Source organism: Coregonus lavaretus (assembly GCF_964263955.1).
Source record: "Coregonus lavaretus genome assembly, chromosome: 39".
In the NCBI taxonomy this organism is placed as follows: Eukaryota; Metazoa; Chordata; class Actinopteri; order Salmoniformes; family Salmonidae; genus Coregonus; species Coregonus lavaretus.
In genome coordinates, this window is record NC_140026.1 from 5086856 (window position 1) to 5103955 (window position 17100).

Consider the following 17100-nt stretch of genomic DNA (forward strand, 5'->3'; position numbering starts at 1 on the left):
TCTCTCTATTTCCCCTCTCTCTCTCTCTCTCTCTCTCTCTCTCTCTCAATTCAATTTCAATTCAATTTAAGGGCTTTATTGGCATGGGAAACGTGTGTTAACATTGCCAAAGCAAGTGAAGTAGATAGTAAAACAAAAGTGCTCTCTCTCTCTCTCTCTCTGTCTGTCTTTCTCTCTCTCTATTTCCCTCTCTCTCTGTCTGTCTTTCTCTCTCTCTCTCTCTCTCTCTCTCTCTCTCTCTCTCTCTCTCTCTCTCTCTCTCTCTATCTCTCTCTCTCTCTCTCTCTCTCTCTCTCTCTCTCTCTCTCTCTCTCTCTCTCTCTCTCTCTCTCTCTCTCTCTCTCTCTCTCTCTCTCTCTCTCTCTCTCTCTCTCTCTCTCTCTCGCCATTTGGGATGCATACATAATCCTCTATCTCGCAGGTGTCAGTCGATTTTTGAAGTACGATAGCAATAGATTCTCTTCCATCCACCTACTACTGTACTTACATAAAACCATTAACTGGAAATAGTTTACATTTAGGGGCCGATATTTCTGGTTGGAGAGCGAGCATAGTGAGCGTTGGTTGAAAGTCATCATCAGATCTTGATGCCTGGAGCGAGAGAGAGAGAGAGGGAAAGAAAGAGAGATGGGGAGAGAGAGAGAGCGAGAGAGAGAGAGTGGAGAGAGAGGGGAGGGAGAGAGAGAGAGAGAGGGGAGGAAATAGAGAGAGAGAGGGGTAGAGAGAGAGAGAGGGGTAAGAGAGAGAAAGATAGAGGGGAGAGAGAGAGAGAGAGAGAGAGAGGGAGAGAGAGGGGAGGGAGAGAGAGAGAGAGAAAGAGAGGGGAGGAATAGAGAGAGAGAGGGTAGAGAGAGAGAGAGAGGGGGGTAAGAGAGAGAAAGATAGAGGGGAAAGGGGAGAGCGAGAGGAGAGAGAGAGAGAGAGAGAGAGAGCTAGAGAGAGGGAGAGAGAGGGGAGGGAGAGAGAGAGAGAAAGAGAGGGGAGGAATAGAGAGGAGAGGGGTAAGAGAGAGAAAGATAGAGGGGAAGGGGGAGAGAGAGAAGAGAGAGAGAGAGAGAGGAGAGAGAGAGAGAGAGAGAGAAGATCACTTGATGACATGGCAGCATCAGATAGAGATATAGAATAACGGCCAGTTGTGATAAAAATAAATACAAAAGAAAGGACTATTTTGATTTTGTATGTAAATAAATAAAGTAGTTGAGGAGAGTGTATCAGAGTTGCCGTCCTTAACATGCTCCATATCTGAATATCGAATTACCTTACGCAAGGCCATGTAGTTTGTCCTCTGATTGCTTCATTGCTTAAGTATGGAGCGCTAGACCTGTTAAAAACATAATAAACTGAGTGTTGACTAACGGTCTATGAAGTATTTGTATTTATTAAGATCCCATTAGCTGCTGCCAAGGCAGCTGCTACTCTTCCTGGGGTCCAGCAATATTAAGGCAGTTATAAACAATTAAACATTTTACATGACATAACATTTCATAGCACTTTACTGAATACAATTAGTGTGTTCCCTCAGGCCACTACTCCACTATCACATATTTACAATACAGCATTCATGTGTACATGTGTATACAGTGTGTGTCTCATCATGTGTATGTGTGTCTGTGCCTGTGTGTGTCTCTTCACAGTCTCTGCTGTTCCAAAGGTGTATTTTTATCTGTTTTTAAATCTGACTCTACTGCTAGAATCAGTTATCTGATGTGGAATAGAGTTCCATGTAGTCATGGCTCAAAGTAGTACTGTACTCCTTCCCATATTCTGTTTTTCACTGAGATTTGAATCTATACCTCCATCACACCCCCCCACACTGTCTGGGGGATGCATGGGTGTCGAGTGTCACGCCCTGACCTATAAAACTCTAGTTAGTTTGGTCAGGTGTGCATGTTTAGTTCTATGTTGTTGTATATCTATGTTTAGAGTCTAGTTGTTATACGTGTGTTTGGCCGGTATGATTCCCAATCAGAGGCAGCTGTCGCTCGTTGTCTCTGATTGGGATCATACTTAGGCAGCCAGTTTTCCTGCCTGGGTTGTGGGATCTTGTTCCGTGTTTAGGCTTGTACGTGTATAGCCTGAGGACTTCACGTTACGTTGTTTATTGTTTTGTATGTTTATTTGAGTTTAAAAAAAACATGTTCGCATACCACGCTGCACCTTGGGTCTCGTCTCTCAAGGTTCGTGACACCGAGCTGTTTGCTAGTAGTTTAAACAGACACCACCTCGGTGCATTCAGCATGTCAACACTTCTTACAAAAACAAGTAGTGATGAAGTCAATCTCTCCTCCACTTTGAGCCATGAGAGATTTACATGCATATTATTAATGTTAGCTGTCCTTGTACATTTAAAGCCATGCTGCCCAGTTCTGAGCCAATGTACTTTTCCGAGGTCTATCTTTGTGGCACCTGACCACACACGACAGACAGTAGTCCAGGTGCGACAACGCTAGAGACTGTAGGACCTGCCTTGTTCATAATGTTGTTCAAAGCAGAGCAGCACTTTATATGGACAGACTTCTCCAATCTTAGCTACTGTTGTATCAACATGTTTTCACCATGACAGTTTACAATCCAGGGTTACTCCAAGCAATTTAGTCACCTCAACTTGCTCAATATCCTAATTATTTATTACAAGATTTTGTTGAGGTTTATGGTTTAGTGAATGATTTGTCCCGAATACAATGCTTTTAGTTTTTGTAATATTTAGGACTACCTTATTCCTTGCCACCCATTCTGAAACTCTTTGTTAAGTGTTGCAGTGATTTCACACGCTGTAGTGTATGACGTGTTTATTGTTGAGTCATCCGCATACATAGACACACTGGCTTTACTCAAGGCCAGTGGCATGTCATTAGTAAAGATTGAAAAAACTAAGGGGCCTAGACAGCTGCCCTGGGGAATTCCTGATTCTACCTGGATTATGTTGGCGAGGCTTCCATGAAAGAACACTCTCTGTGTTCTTTTACACAGGTAACTTTCTATCCACAATATAGCAGGGGGTGTAAAGCCATAACACATATGTTTTTCCATCAGTAGACTATGATCGATAATGTTAAAAGGCACACTGAAGTCGAACAAAACAGCTCCCACAATCTTTTTATCATCAATTTCTCTCAGCCAATCATCAGTCATTTGTGTATGTGCCGTGCTTGTTGAATGTCCTTCCCATAAAGCGGGCAGAAAGTCTGTTGTTAATTTGTTTACAGTATATTGCATTGTATCTGGTCAAACACAATTTTCCCCAAAAGTTTATTAATGGTTGGTAAAAGGTTGGTTGGTCAGCTATTTGAGCTGGTAAAGGGGGCTTTACTATTCTTGGGTAGCAGAATTAATATTTTGCTTCCCTCCAGGCCTGAGGGCACACACTTTCTAGTAGGCTTAGATTGAAGATATGGCAAATAGGAGTGGCAATATCGTCTGCTATTATCCTCAGTAATTTTCCATCCAAGTTGTCAGTGGTTCATATAGAGACAGTCAAAGTGGTTCAGGATGGAAAATAAAAGTGAGGACTGGAGTCCCTCAGAATGACATTTTCAGCAGTGAGAAAACAGCTTGGTGGATACAAGTTTTTGCGTGCTTGTGCTTGTGTGTGTCCATCTGGCTAAGTGCAGTTGGGAGCGGTGAGGATTACACACAGCGTTCCAGTATGAAGTCTGGAGGAGTGACAGACAGACAGCTGGTGGAGTTTACCACACCATAAACCGGCTAGATTATGAATACAGTATAGAGCTGGGCCAAATGGCCATACTAACACATAGCTGAACACAGAGTAGGGTTGCAAAAGTCTGGTAACTTTCCCAAAAAAAAGGTTTTTGGGATAATTATTATTATTTTTAATTTTGGGAAGGTTACCGGAATTTTGCAACCCCAACACAGAATGATGATCACAGACAGTATAGAGCTGGGACGAATGGCCATACAAACAGATAGCTGAACACAGAATGCCATCAATGATTTCACTGAGTAGGACAGTTTTGAATATGAAAACATCTTTACAGTGTCAAGTGGCAAACAGGATACATCCCAAATGGAACCGTATTCCCTATTAAGTGCACTAGTCCCCTGATCAAAAGTAGTGCACTAAAGAGCGAATAGGGTGCCATTTGGGATGCAGGCACAGGGTCTTCAATTTAAAACATTGAGGACGAGCTAGCTGAGTACTGAACAGTGTCAGTGTCGAACAGTGAGAAGTAAGGGACTGAAAGAGAAAGGGCTTTTTAACATACAGTGCCTTCGGAAAGTATTCAGACTCCTTGACTTTTTCCACATTTTGTTATAGCCTTGTTCTAAAATTGATTAAATCATTTTTTTTACTCATCAATCTACACACAATACTCCATAATGACAAAGCAAAAACAGGTATTTTGAACGTTTTGCTAATTTATTACAAATAAAAAAACGGAAATATCACATTTACATAAGTATTCAGACCCTTTACTCAGTACTTTGTTGAAGAACATTTGGTAGGAATTAGAGAATAAATTATTCTTGGCCATGACGCGTCAAGCTTGGCACACCTGTATTTGGGGAGTTTCTCCCATTCTTCTCTCTCAAGCTCTGTCAGGTTGGATGGGAGCATTGCTGCAGAGCTATTTTCAGGTCTCTTCAGAGATGTTCAATAGGGTTCAAGTCCAGGGTCTGGCTTGGCCACTCAAAGACATTCAGAGACTTGTCCCGAAGCCAGTCCGGCATTGTCTTAGCTGTGTGTTGTTGTCCTGTTGGAAGGTGAACCTTCGCCCCAGTCTGAGGTCCTGAGCGCTCTGGAGCAGGTTTTCATTAAGGATCTCTCTGTACTTTCCTCAATCTTTGCCTCGATCCTGACTAGTCTCCCAGTCCCTACCGCTGAAAAACATCCCCACAGCGTGATGCTGCCACCACCATGCTTCACCGTAGGGATAGTGCCAGGTTTCCTCCAGACGTGACGCTTGGCATTCAGGCCAAAGAGTTCAGTCTTGGTTTTATCAGAACAGATAATCTTGTTTCTCATGGTCTGAGAGTGTTTAGGTGCCTTTGGGCAAACTCCAAGCGGGCTGTCATGTGACTTTTACTGAGGAGTGGCTTCCGTCTGACCACTCTACCATAACGGCCTGATTGGTGGAGGGCTGCAGGGATGGTTGTCCTTCTGGAAGGTTCTCCCGTCTCCACAGAGGAACTCTAGAGCTCTGTCAGAGTGACCATTGGGTTCTTCGTCACCTCCCCGATCAAGGCCCTTCTCCCCCGATTGCTCAGTTTGGCCGGGCGGCCAGCTCTAGGAAGAGTCTTGGTGGTTCCAAACTTCTTCCATATAAGAACGATGGAGGCCACTGTGTTCTTTGGGACCTTCAATGCTGCAGACATTTTTTGGTACCTTCCCCAGATCTGTGCCTCGACACAATCCTGTCTCGGAGCTCTACGGACAATTCCTTCGACCTCATGGCTTGGTTTTTGCTCTGACGTGCACTGTCAACTGTGGGACCTTATATAGACTGGTGTGTGCCTTTCCAAATCATGTCCAATCAATAGAATTTACCACACAAGTTGTAGAAACATCTCAAGGATAATCATTGGAAACAGGATGCACCTGAGCTCAATTTTGAGTCTCATAGCAAAAGGTCTGAATACTTATGTAAAAAGGGTATTTCTGTTTTTCATTTTTTATAAATTAGCAAACATTTATAAAAACATATTTTCACTTTGTCATTATGGGGTATTGTGTGTAGATTACTGAGGAAAAATTATAATTTAATCCATTTTAGAATAAGGCTCGAACGTGACAAAATGTGGAAAAAGTCAAGGGGTCTGAATACTTTCCGAAGGCACTGTACAGTAGAAGACTAATGAAACCTTGATGAATTGACATGGTACAGTGGGGAAAAAAAGTATTTAGTCAGCCACCAATTGTGCTTACAGAAAACGTTTGACCTGTGTCATTGCCAACAAAGGGTATATAACAAAGTATTGAGAAACTTTTGTTATTGACCAAATACTTATTTTCCACCATAATTTGCAAATAAATTCATAAAAAATCCTACAATGTGATTTTCTGGAAAAAAAATTCTCATTTTGTCTGTCATAGTTGACGTGTACCTATGATGAAAATTACAGGCCTCTCTCATCTTTTTAAGTGGGAGAACTTGCACAATTGGTGGTTGACTAAATACTTTTTTCCCCCACTGTATATTCCTAGAATAGAAAGCTTGACTGGATGAAGCGTGTTGGCCGTGTGTATATTAAGCTATATCTGTCTGTCCCTCGACACCATTTTCCCAACCGTTTGTCTCAATAGGTAGGAATCTTCATCTCCTGTCTCCCTCCCTCCTTTCTCCACTCTTTCTCTGCCTCTCTCTCCCTCTTTCTCTCTCTCTCAATTTCTCTCTCTCCATCACCTACAGCAGCTCCCAGGCAATCTGTCTCGCACCCCTCTCTCCCTCCCTCGTTTCACCTTTCCCTCCCCCCTCCTCTCCCTAGCTTTCTCTCTCTTTGCTTCATGTCCATATTCATGGGTTACGGCATTAACAGCTACAAATAACTAAGAAATCCTTGACAAGCAGGGAGGGAGAGAGTGTGCCATCCTCACTTGAGTGTTAGCCAGGCATCCATGTAAAGATGAGAATGTAAGAGAGGGTGGGGGGGTAGGAGGAAGGGAGGTAAAACAGAGGTTTATTCACAGTGGGAATGTGTTTATCGTGTGAGTTGTCTCTCTTTTCACTCTTCAACCTTACTCTCTTTCTCTCCATTCCCATCCCTGTGCTTTCCCTCTCCCTGTGCCCGCTCTCTCTCTCTCTCTCAGCTCGTCATTCAATCCCACCTCCAGATGCCTGCTTTTCTTCTCAAGCCCCCCTGTCTTCTCTCCCTCTCTCCCTCTCTCCCTTTCTTTCTTTCTTTCTTTTCTTTCTTTCTTTCTTTCTTTCTTTCTTCTTTCTTTCTTTCTTTCTTTCTTTCTTTCTTTCTTTCTTTCTTTCTTTCTTTCTTTCTTTCTTTCTTTCTTTCTTTCTCCCTCCTCTCTTTCTCACTCAAGCCCCTCTCCTCTCCTGCTTTGTGTGTCAGTTTCTCTCCCCTCTGAGAGTGTGAGAGGAACAACAGCATAGAGAGACAACCATTGCCTCCAGGCAGTGCGTATGTGTGTGTGTGTGTGTGTCAGTCAGAGAGAGGAAGAGAGAGAGGGCAAAAAGGGGGGATGACAAGAAGAGAACGATAGATAATAGATGGAGGATATTGAACATAAAGCTTAGTGACAGTGACAGACCAGAGTGTTATGTCATACGCTATAATACTGGTTCAAATCTATATCGGTGTCTATTTCAATGTAAAGTATATTTATACTAGATAATGGCTGTCAGCTTAAGCCCTATAGCACAGACAGACGGATAATATAACATTATTGTATCGTTGCAGATATGCGTTCCAAAGCCAAGGGTGCTTTTCACTCTTCAAATCAAATCAAATCAAATTGTATTTGTCACATGCGCCGAATACAACTGGTGTAGACCTTACAGTGAAATGTTTACTTACAAGCCCTTAACCAACAATGCAGTTTTAAGAACAATAAGTGTTAAGTAAACAATAGATAAGTAAAAAATAAATGCAGTAAAATAACAATAGTGAGGCTGTATACAGGGGGTACCGGTACAGAGTCAATGTGCGGGGGCACCGGGGGGGGGACAATGCAAATAGTCCGGCAAGCGGAGTCTTATGGCTTGGGGGTAGAAGCTGTTAAGAAGCCTTTTGGACCTAGACTTGGCGCTCCGGTACCGCTTGCCGTGCGGTAGCAGAGAGAAAAGTCTATGACTAGGGTTGCTGGAGTCTTTGACAATTTTTAGGGCCTTCCTCTGACACCGCCTGGTATAGAGGTCCTGGATGGCAGGTAGCTTGGCCCCAGTCATGTACTGGGCCATACGCACTACCCTCTGTAGTGCCTTGTGGTCGGAGGCCAAGCAGTTGCCATACCAGGCAGTGATGCAACCAGTCAGGATGCTCTCGATGGTGCAGCTGTAGAACCTTTTGAGGATCTGAGGTACCCATGCCAAATCTTTTCAGCTAACCATCCTGTGTCTCTTTCACACTTGCTATTACCCTTCCCCCCTCACCCCTCCTTCCCTCTCTCATCCGCCGCAGCGCTGACAGTGATTTGGAGAGTGGGTGAGAGGGGAATAGAGGAATAGAGCGGTGATGTTTTGATGAGAGCTGTGCTTTTTCATTGAAAGGCCGATTTAATGCTGTCTGAAAGCCTCTGTATATCCGCTCTTACTCTCTTTCTAACCAACGCTTAGATTTTCTCTCTCTCTCTGTCTCTCTCTCTGTCTCTCTCACTGTCTCTCTCCCTCTCGCTGTCTCTCTGTGTCTCAATCTCTCTCTCCCTCTCTCTCTCTCTTTCTCTCTCTCAATGATACACAAACTCAGTCTTTGTCATTTAGTCTCCAATGTCTTTTTATCCCACACTAACTATTATTTTATTTAATCACTAAGGCTGATAATTAAGGCTGGAGTGGCAGGCCTCATATTTGCACCTCACGCTTAGCTGGAGATTGTTTTATGCACGGGCCATTTCGTGCCTGCATCACAAAGCGCAATGAGGACGTTGGGGTTACGCAGGGACACAATACACACGTGTACATGCAGACACACACACACACACACACAGTTGATCTCTCTTTCTCTTTTGCAGATATACTATCTCTCTGTATCCACCCTCTCCACCTTATGTCTCTCTCTGTCTTTCTCCCCGTCCCAGACGTATGCACATCAGCGCAGTACTTCTAATAAGGAGACCTTCAAACAGAAAAAGACAGAAAGAGAGAGGGAGATGAGAGAGAGAGAGAGAGGGAGATGAGAGAGAGGGAGGCAGATGAGGGAGAGAGAGAGAGAGAGAGAGCGGGAGATGAGAGAGGCAGTTGAGTATGAGAGAGGGAGAGAGAGAGATAATGAGAGCAAAATGGGAAATGAAAGAGAGGGGAGATGAGAAAGAGAGATCATAAAATTAGGTCACTTGTCACACACAGGGAGGGGTCAGCCACGGCGGTCTGGTGTCTTTAAATGTGCTTGAGGGAAAGGGTCTCACACTCACACACACACACTTGCATGCACTTGCACGTACACACACACACACACACACACACACTAAAGAGACTAAAGGGAAAAGGAGAGAAAAAAAAAACACATTCTCCTGAACTGTTAAACCATCTCTGTTCTCTGGTCCCGTTGTGTCTCTGGGGATGTTACTCTCACAGACACTCCTGTTACCAACTCCAAGAGGACTCTCTGTCTTCATACGTGGCCCTTGTATTCAGGCAGTTAATACTGGCAGCGACATAGGTCATGTTCAGGTAACTGCCAAAATAAAGGAAACATTTGAGTAAATGAAGGATACAAAGTATATTGAAAGAAAGTGCTTCCACACAGTTGAGGTTCCTGAGTTAATTAGGCGTGTGTGTGTGCATGTGTGTGTGCGCGCGTGTGTCTCAGTCACCAGATCTCAACCCAATTGAACACGTAATGGAGATTTTGGAGCTGAGCATGAGCCAGTGTTTTCTACCACAACATTAACTAAACACCAAATGATGGAATTTCTCATGGAAGAATGGTGTTGTATCCCTCCAATAGAGTTCCAGACACTTGTAGAATCTATTCCAAGGCGCATTGAAACTGTTCTGGTGGCTCATGGTGGCCCAAAGCCCAATTAAGACACTTTATGTTGATGTTTCCTTTATTTTGGCAGTTAACTGCAGTTGGCACTAGTGTGTTGCTGATAAAGGTGTTACTGCTGATACATGTTATGTAGTCGATACTGGTTATGTAATCGATACTGGTTATGTCGTTGATACTGGTTATGTAGTCAATACCGGTTATGTAGTTGATACTGCTGATACTGGTTATGTAGTCAATACCGGTTATGTAGTTGATACTGCTGATACTGGTTATGTAGTCGATACTGGTTATGTAGTTGATACTGCTGATACTGGTTATGTAGTCGATACTGGTTATGTAGTTGTTACTGCTGATACTGGTTATGTAGTTGATACTGGTTATGTAGTCGATACTGGTTATGTAGTTGATACTGCTGATACTGGTTATGTAGTCGATACTGGTTATGTAGTTGTTACTGCTGATACTGGTTATGTAGTTGATACTGGTTATGTAGCCGATACTGGTTATGTAGTTGATACTGGTTATGTAGGTGATACTGGTTATGTAGTTGATACTGCTGATACTGGTTATGTAGTTGATACTGGTTATGTAGTCGATACTGGTTATGTAGTTGATACTGCTGATACTGGTTATGTAGTCGATACTGGTTATGTAGTTGATACTGCTGATACTGGTTATGTAGTCGATACTGGTTATGTAGTTGATACTGCTGATACTGGTTACGTAGTCGATACTGGTTACGTAGTCGATACTGGTTATGTAGTTGATACTGCTGATACTGGTTATGTAGTCGATACTGGTTATGTAGTTGATACTGCTGATACTGGTTACGTAGTTGATACTGGTTAAGTAGTCGATACTGGTTATGTAGTTGATACTGCTGATACTGATTACGAAGTCGATACTGGTTACGTAGTCGATACTGGTTACGTAGTTGATACTGCTGATACTGTGTTAGTTGAAGCATTCTGTTGTAATTGATCTCTTCTTCTCTTCCTCTCTGCAGCTCAGATCCACTGGGAACCCAGACAGCAGCCAGGCGCCTGCGTCGGACAACAAAGGTCTCACAGTTTGTGTATTTAGACTGCACACTATGTGAACTTGGTCTCTGTCTCTATCTCCTTCTCTGGCTATTTTTTTTCTTCAGGTGAATGCATGATCTAAGTGTCCATATTTGGCCCCATGTTTCAATCCACTGGGGCTGTATACCAAATGGCACCCTGTGCCCTATCGGCCCTGGACAAAAGTAGTGCACTAAAAAGGTGAAATTGTGCCATTTGGGACGCAGACTGGGATAACTTTTTGGGGCAGCCTGGGATACATTTTTGGGGCGACTGCGCCTCCATATTTGGCCCCTCATTCATTCTTTGTTTTTATCCTCCATCGACACGACCTCTCTCTCTCTCTCTCTCTCTCTCTCTCTCTTTCTATCTCTCTCTCTCTCTCTCTCTCTCTCTCTATCTCTCTCTCTCTCTCTTTCTATCTCTCTCTCTCTTTCTATCTCTCTCTCTCTTTCTATCTCTCTCTCTCTTTATCTCTCTCTCTCTCTTTTTCTATCACTCTCTCTCTCTTTTTCTATCCCCCCTCTCTCTCTCTCTCTCTCTCTCTCTCTCTCTCTCTCTCTCTCTCTCTCTCTCTCTCTCTCTCTCTCTCTCTCTCTCTCTCTCTCTCTCTCTCTGCGCAATGGAACCGACAGAATAATCACAAAATTACACACCCTTCCCAGCTGCCACTCCAGGCAGGCTAAAGCAAACACTTAAAGTATTTGACAGATTTTAAATAGTGTTTGAACCCAGGTCTGTAAACTACAGCAGCCCAATGCAGAGACACTAACACACTAAGTCACCCCAAACACAACCACTTTCCTGTCCATAATGGCCAGGCCAAACGTGTGGGAATGGCGCTAGTGCGTGTGTCTGTACACATGTTTGTTCCATGTCCCCTTGCCCCTTTTTAAATCAATGCCTTTTTGATTTGTCCACTCCAGAGAAGGCGGTTGACTCCAAGGCCCCAGCGACTGGGGAGGAGGAAGAGGAGGTGGACATCGACCTGGAAGCGCCGGAGACGGAGAAAGCAGCGCTCGCAATCCAGAACCAGTTCAGACGCTTCAAGAAGAACAAGAAGTAGAGTGACAGAAGGAGAAGAAAGACAGAAAATTGAACAAAAAAAAAGAAAAACTTTCCGCAGAACAGAAAAAGAGTGGTTGAGGAGGATGGGTGGTGTGAGGGTGGAGAAGGGGACGAAGGGAGGGGAGAGGCAAGCAGGAATTTTGTCATCGCAAATAATAATACCAACCCATATCCTCACTGTGAGAGAGGGAGAGGGGAGGAGGGGAGAGAAGAAAGGAGAGGAGATGGGAGGAGAGGGGAGGAGAGGAGATGGGAGGGGAGGGGAGGAGAGAAGATGTTAAACAGAATTTATAATCTAGCATGACCAATAACCCCAGTCACCACCACCTTTGCAGATATCCTGATAAATCCCCCCTGCATTCTCCCTCCCAAACGCCCCCCCGCACAGACGCACATCTCCATGCCCCCCAAACCCCAAGAGAGAGGAAAACTGTCCCCTTGAAAATGGATAACAAAGTCCTCTGACAGAACAAACACATCTTCTTCCCTGAAATGAAACAGCTGGCTGCCACACACGACATATAACAAAACACACACTATATTTCCAGCTCTCTTTCATTCACTTAACATCTCTCTCTCTCTCTCTCTCTCTCTCTCTCTCTGTGTGTGTGTTTTTGTGGTATCCTCAAAAAGAAAGGCAGAGTTACTAGCTCATGTTTTAGACAGCTGTAATTAGTTAGTTTTAGAGGACTCTATATCTCTCTTCCTTTCTCTTCCGATGTAGGCCAGACATCCGATCGCTCGACTCAGCGGCTCTGACCTCATGAGATGACGCCTTACAGCAGTAACCATGGTTACCGTGGTTAACACCTCCCGGTGACTGGCAGTTAGCCCGCGCCGAGATCGATCGACAGACGGACAGAAAACTCAGTTGTACTTACGTAACCATTAGAAACTCCACAGGGTACATACAATATCAATATCAATCAAGAGATGGTCAGATAACCAGCCAGGAAAGAGAGTATAAAGTTAACTGACTGATAGATAACTGTCCGGTGTGTTCGAAATGCCTGAGCCAGTCTGTCCCTGAAGAAGAGCTTTTAGGGAAATATTTTTATAAAAGGTCTTGGTCACCTAGTAGTAGCTGAATGTTGTATTCTTGTATTCAGTGGTGTAGAGTTCCTTCTGCTGTAACCTGAGACCCTCTGGTCCTTAAATAAACACTTGATAACGTCTCTGGACCATGTGCCAGCACCGATACGTGACCTGATCTAAAAACCCTCAGTTTACACAGAGACAGACAGACTGACTGGCAGAGAGAGGGTGAGAGATGGAGAGAGAAAGAAAGAGAGCGAGAGAGAGAGAGAGAGCGAGAAAGAGAGAGGTGGATGGATGTATGGCATAAGGACGTGAGACAGACAGACTTGAAGGAAAAGCTCAACAGAGAAAAGCTCAAGAGAGAGAGAGAGAGACAGAAAGAGAGTGATAGAAAGAGAGAGAGATAGAAAGAGAGAGAGATAGAAAGAGAAAGAAAGAGAGCATTAGAGAGAGAGAGAGAGAGAGAGAGGGGGGTGGATGTATGTATGACATAAGGACGTGAGACAGACAGACTTGAAGGAAAAGCTCAATAGAGAAAAGCGAAAGAGAGAGAGAGAAAGATATAGAAAGAGAGAGTGATAGAAAGAGAGAGAGATAGAAAGAGAAAGAAAGAAAGAAAGAAAGAAAGAAAGAAAGAAAGAAAGAAAGAAAGAAAGAAAGAAAGAAATAAAGAAAGAAAGAAAGAGAGAGAGAGATGAGAGAGAGAGAGAGAGAGCGAGAGAGAGAGAGAGAGATAGAAAGAGAGAGAGAGAGAGAGAGAGATAGAAAGAGAGAGAGAGAGACATAGAAAGAGAGAGAGAGAGAGAGAGAGAGAGAGAGAGAGAGAGAGAGGGGGGAGAGGGGGGGATAGAAAAAGAGAGAGAGAGTGATAGAAAAAGAGAGAGAGAGAGATAAAGAGAGAGAGAGATAGAAAGAGAGAGAGAGATAGAAAGAGAGAGAGAGATAGAAAGAGAGAGAGAGAGAGATAGAAGAGAGATAGATAGAAAGAGAGAGAGAGAGAGAGAGATAGAAAGAGAGAGAGAGAGATAGAAAGAGAGAGAGAGTGATAGAAAGAGAGAGAGATAAAAAGAGAGAGAGAGAGATAGAAAGAGAGAGAGAGAGAGCGATAGAAAGAGAGAGAGAGATAGAAAGAGAGAGAGAGAGATAGAAAGAGAGAGAGAGATAGAAAGAGAGAGGGAGAGATAGAAAGAGAGAGAGAGAGATAGAAAGAGAGAGAGAGATAGAAAGAGAGAGAGAGAGATAGAAAGAGAGAGAGAGATAGAAAGAGAGAGAGAGAGAGATAGAAAGAGAGAGAGAGAGATAGAAAGAGAGAGAGAGATAGAAAGAGAGAGAGAGAGAGATAGAAAGAGAGAGAGAGTTAGAAAGAGAGAGATAGATAGAAAGAGAGAGAGAGAGAGATAGAAAGAGAGAGAGAGATAGAAAGAGAGAGAGAGAGAGATAGAAAGAGATAATGAGGTGGGAGGATAGAGAAAGGAACGAGAGGAAAAATAGTTGCCCCACAACACAGTCACACAACACAGTCACACAACACAGTACTCATATATAAAAATAGCAATTACACTCCCTCTCCGGAGCACACAATCGCAAAAAAACTGACAAAATGTCTCCTGCACTTGACACTGACAAAGTCCACACAAACAAACACACACACAGAAAAAGTTTGCACAAACATACAAACAAACACACACACACACACACACACACACACACACACACACACTCTCTCTTCCTACGCACAGAACAAATCCTTCTGCCTGTCTGAACAATGATTAAACCCACCCCCACCCTTCATCCCCTCCCCTCGTATGTAGCAAACTGAACTGCTCCTGAAAGCCCAGACATCTGTACTCCTAACGCTTTAATCTCCCTACTAATTAATATTATTATTATTGGAATGTAACCTCTTTTCCATTTCAAGGACAGAGTAGATTAAGACACAACTAGCACAAGCAATATCATTCCGCCTAAGACTTTTTCTAAGAGCCCCTTGTCAGTCGGAGCTCACTCAGAGCAGGAATGCAGATCTCGGGTCAGCTTGGCCTTTTAGATCATAATGAATTCGATCAGTATGGACATGGAGAGGACCTGATCCTAGATCAGCACTCCGACTGAGACGCTTGATAACTAGTTGTATCCAATCAGAGATGGCCCTATTTAAAACCTGGGCTGTAGTCATCTTAGTTCTTTGTAAACCAGATCCCATTCCACTTCTCCCCCTAAAGGCAACCAAATATTGGAGGATTTTCAAGAACATAGTGCTACTGTGACTGAATGGATGATGTGATGAAAGCCTGTCTTGGTTATTGTGGTTCTGAATGGAATTAATCATGGATTCTAGATGGGGTATATAAAGTGGGTCTGAGATGTCTTAAAGCCATGCTCCGGAACTTTGGTGACTACTAAGTGTTGTTTTTTCTCCCTCTTTGGGCAGGATGTGTCAATGTGTAGTTCATACATGCATAATATATGAGCAGAATTACTGTCTTACCTCAATTAGCCACAAAATCCCTAGTTTGAAAGTTACTGTTTTTCTGGAAGCTGTGCTGCGCCATTTTCTCTACATATTCCCCCACGTGGGCCAGCCCTCTAGCAATTCGAGTTCTAGCCAACAAACTTCAGCCCCTCACCATTTGAGTGACAGCTACCAAAGGTGCACACACAGCAGAGCGAGAGAAAGAGCTACTTTCAGAACTACTGACTAAAAAGTATACAAAAGTACCGGAGAATCTCTTTAAGTAAACAATTCTGCGCTCCTCTTTCAAAACCCTAGTGACCTAATTCCTGACAAGAGCTATAGGCTAAGTTGACAGTCCCTTTTAGCACATCCCATAAACAATGTGTGACCCAATATCCATACCAGCTACAGGAGGCTGCTGAGTGGAGGACGGCTCATAATAATGGCTTACTTACCATATACTAAGGAGGTAGCAGTAGAAGTATGCTGGCCACATGGATTTTTGGATACAAAAAAATACAACTTGGATTTAACATTAGACCCATGCATACTTATCCCACCGAATACTGCTCATCCAACCCCTATGACTGTAAGTTACATGCTCTAGTTGCACATATATCCTTATTGTCTGTGTATTCTGTAGTGACTTAAAGCAATAGTAGACTAACCCAGTTTAGTAAGGAGACCCCACAAACACAGAGACCTCACCAATCATTTCAGGAAATCTGCATCTCAAATTACACCCCATTCCCTAGACAGTGGTTGAAGTAGTCCACTATCTAGGGAATAATATGGTAAAATAAAATAGTGCACTCTCAAGGGAATAGTATGGTAAAATAAAATAGTGCATATACCCTTTCTTTTAGTTTATTTGGAGTATTTCAACTTGAGGTCGCATGTGATGAGATTCATTGTGTTGTTGTTTTGCTGCTAATATTCCCCATTCTGTTTTTTGGTATTTCAAACTACCAGGGGTGTGGGAGGTATAGTATATATAAATACATTATATAGAGATAGTGTTTGGAGTGAGAATGCACATGAAACACCCCTGTACTGTGTTTTTCTGAACTAATAAAATTTGCTGCAAATTGCCTAAGAGTTCAACTGATGTGATGGTGGGTTGTGATTTCATGTCCTCACATTAACAGGGCAGACACGCACAGGGTTGGAAAGTAACTGATTACTGAATTTTTTGTAAAAAAAATATCTCTGCTAAACATAGAATCAAGATGTTTATCTGTCTCTTTGTGACCGCCGATAACTTCAGAACGAAGTTGACTACAATACAAAGTTGCCAATGTCTTTGCCAATGTCAAATTATTATAAACAAGCAAAGGGTAAAAATATTCTTAAAATGAAAACCGAAATGACTGCATTAAAAGATAAATACAGTAGGCTACATAGGTGTCACGACTTCCTCCGAAGCTGCCTCCTCTCCTTGTTCGTGCAGGCTTCGGCGTTCGTCGTCACCGGCCTTCTAGCCACTGCCGCTCCTCTTCTCATTATTCCATTTGTTTTGTCTTGTTTTTTACACACACCTGGTTCATATCCCCTCTTCAGTCCCTGTATAAGTATTCCCTCTGTCCCCCATGTCTTTGTGTGTGATTGTTTCCATGTGGAGGTGTCGATAGCTCGGTGGAGGAATATGTACTTTATCGCCGGGATATTCACCTGTGTGTTTTGTTTTCCCCAGTGCGCCGCTAAGTCGCACTGTAGATGTTTTATGCATTGCTGCGAACCGCTGGGTTGGCCGAATAAACCATTATTCTGTGATTTACACCTACTGCGCCTGACTCTGTCCAAATCACCCGCTACAATAGGCCTACAGTGAGGGAAAAAAGTATTTGATCCCCT

At 43.3% G+C, this 17100-nt stretch overlaps 1 pseudogene across 1 annotated transcript in view; it reads left to right on the forward strand.

The window, feature by feature from the left end:
* Positions 1 to 7050, forward strand: part of LOC311112659 — a 27576-nt pseudogene extending 20526 nt beyond the window's left edge. The window contains exon 10 of the transcript in view: positions 7027 to 7050. The product of the transcript in view is annotated as an uncharacterized misc_RNA (transcript). The remainder of the gene's footprint in view (positions 1 to 7026) is intronic.
* The last annotated feature ends 10050 nt before the right edge of the window (positions 7051 to 17100 follow it).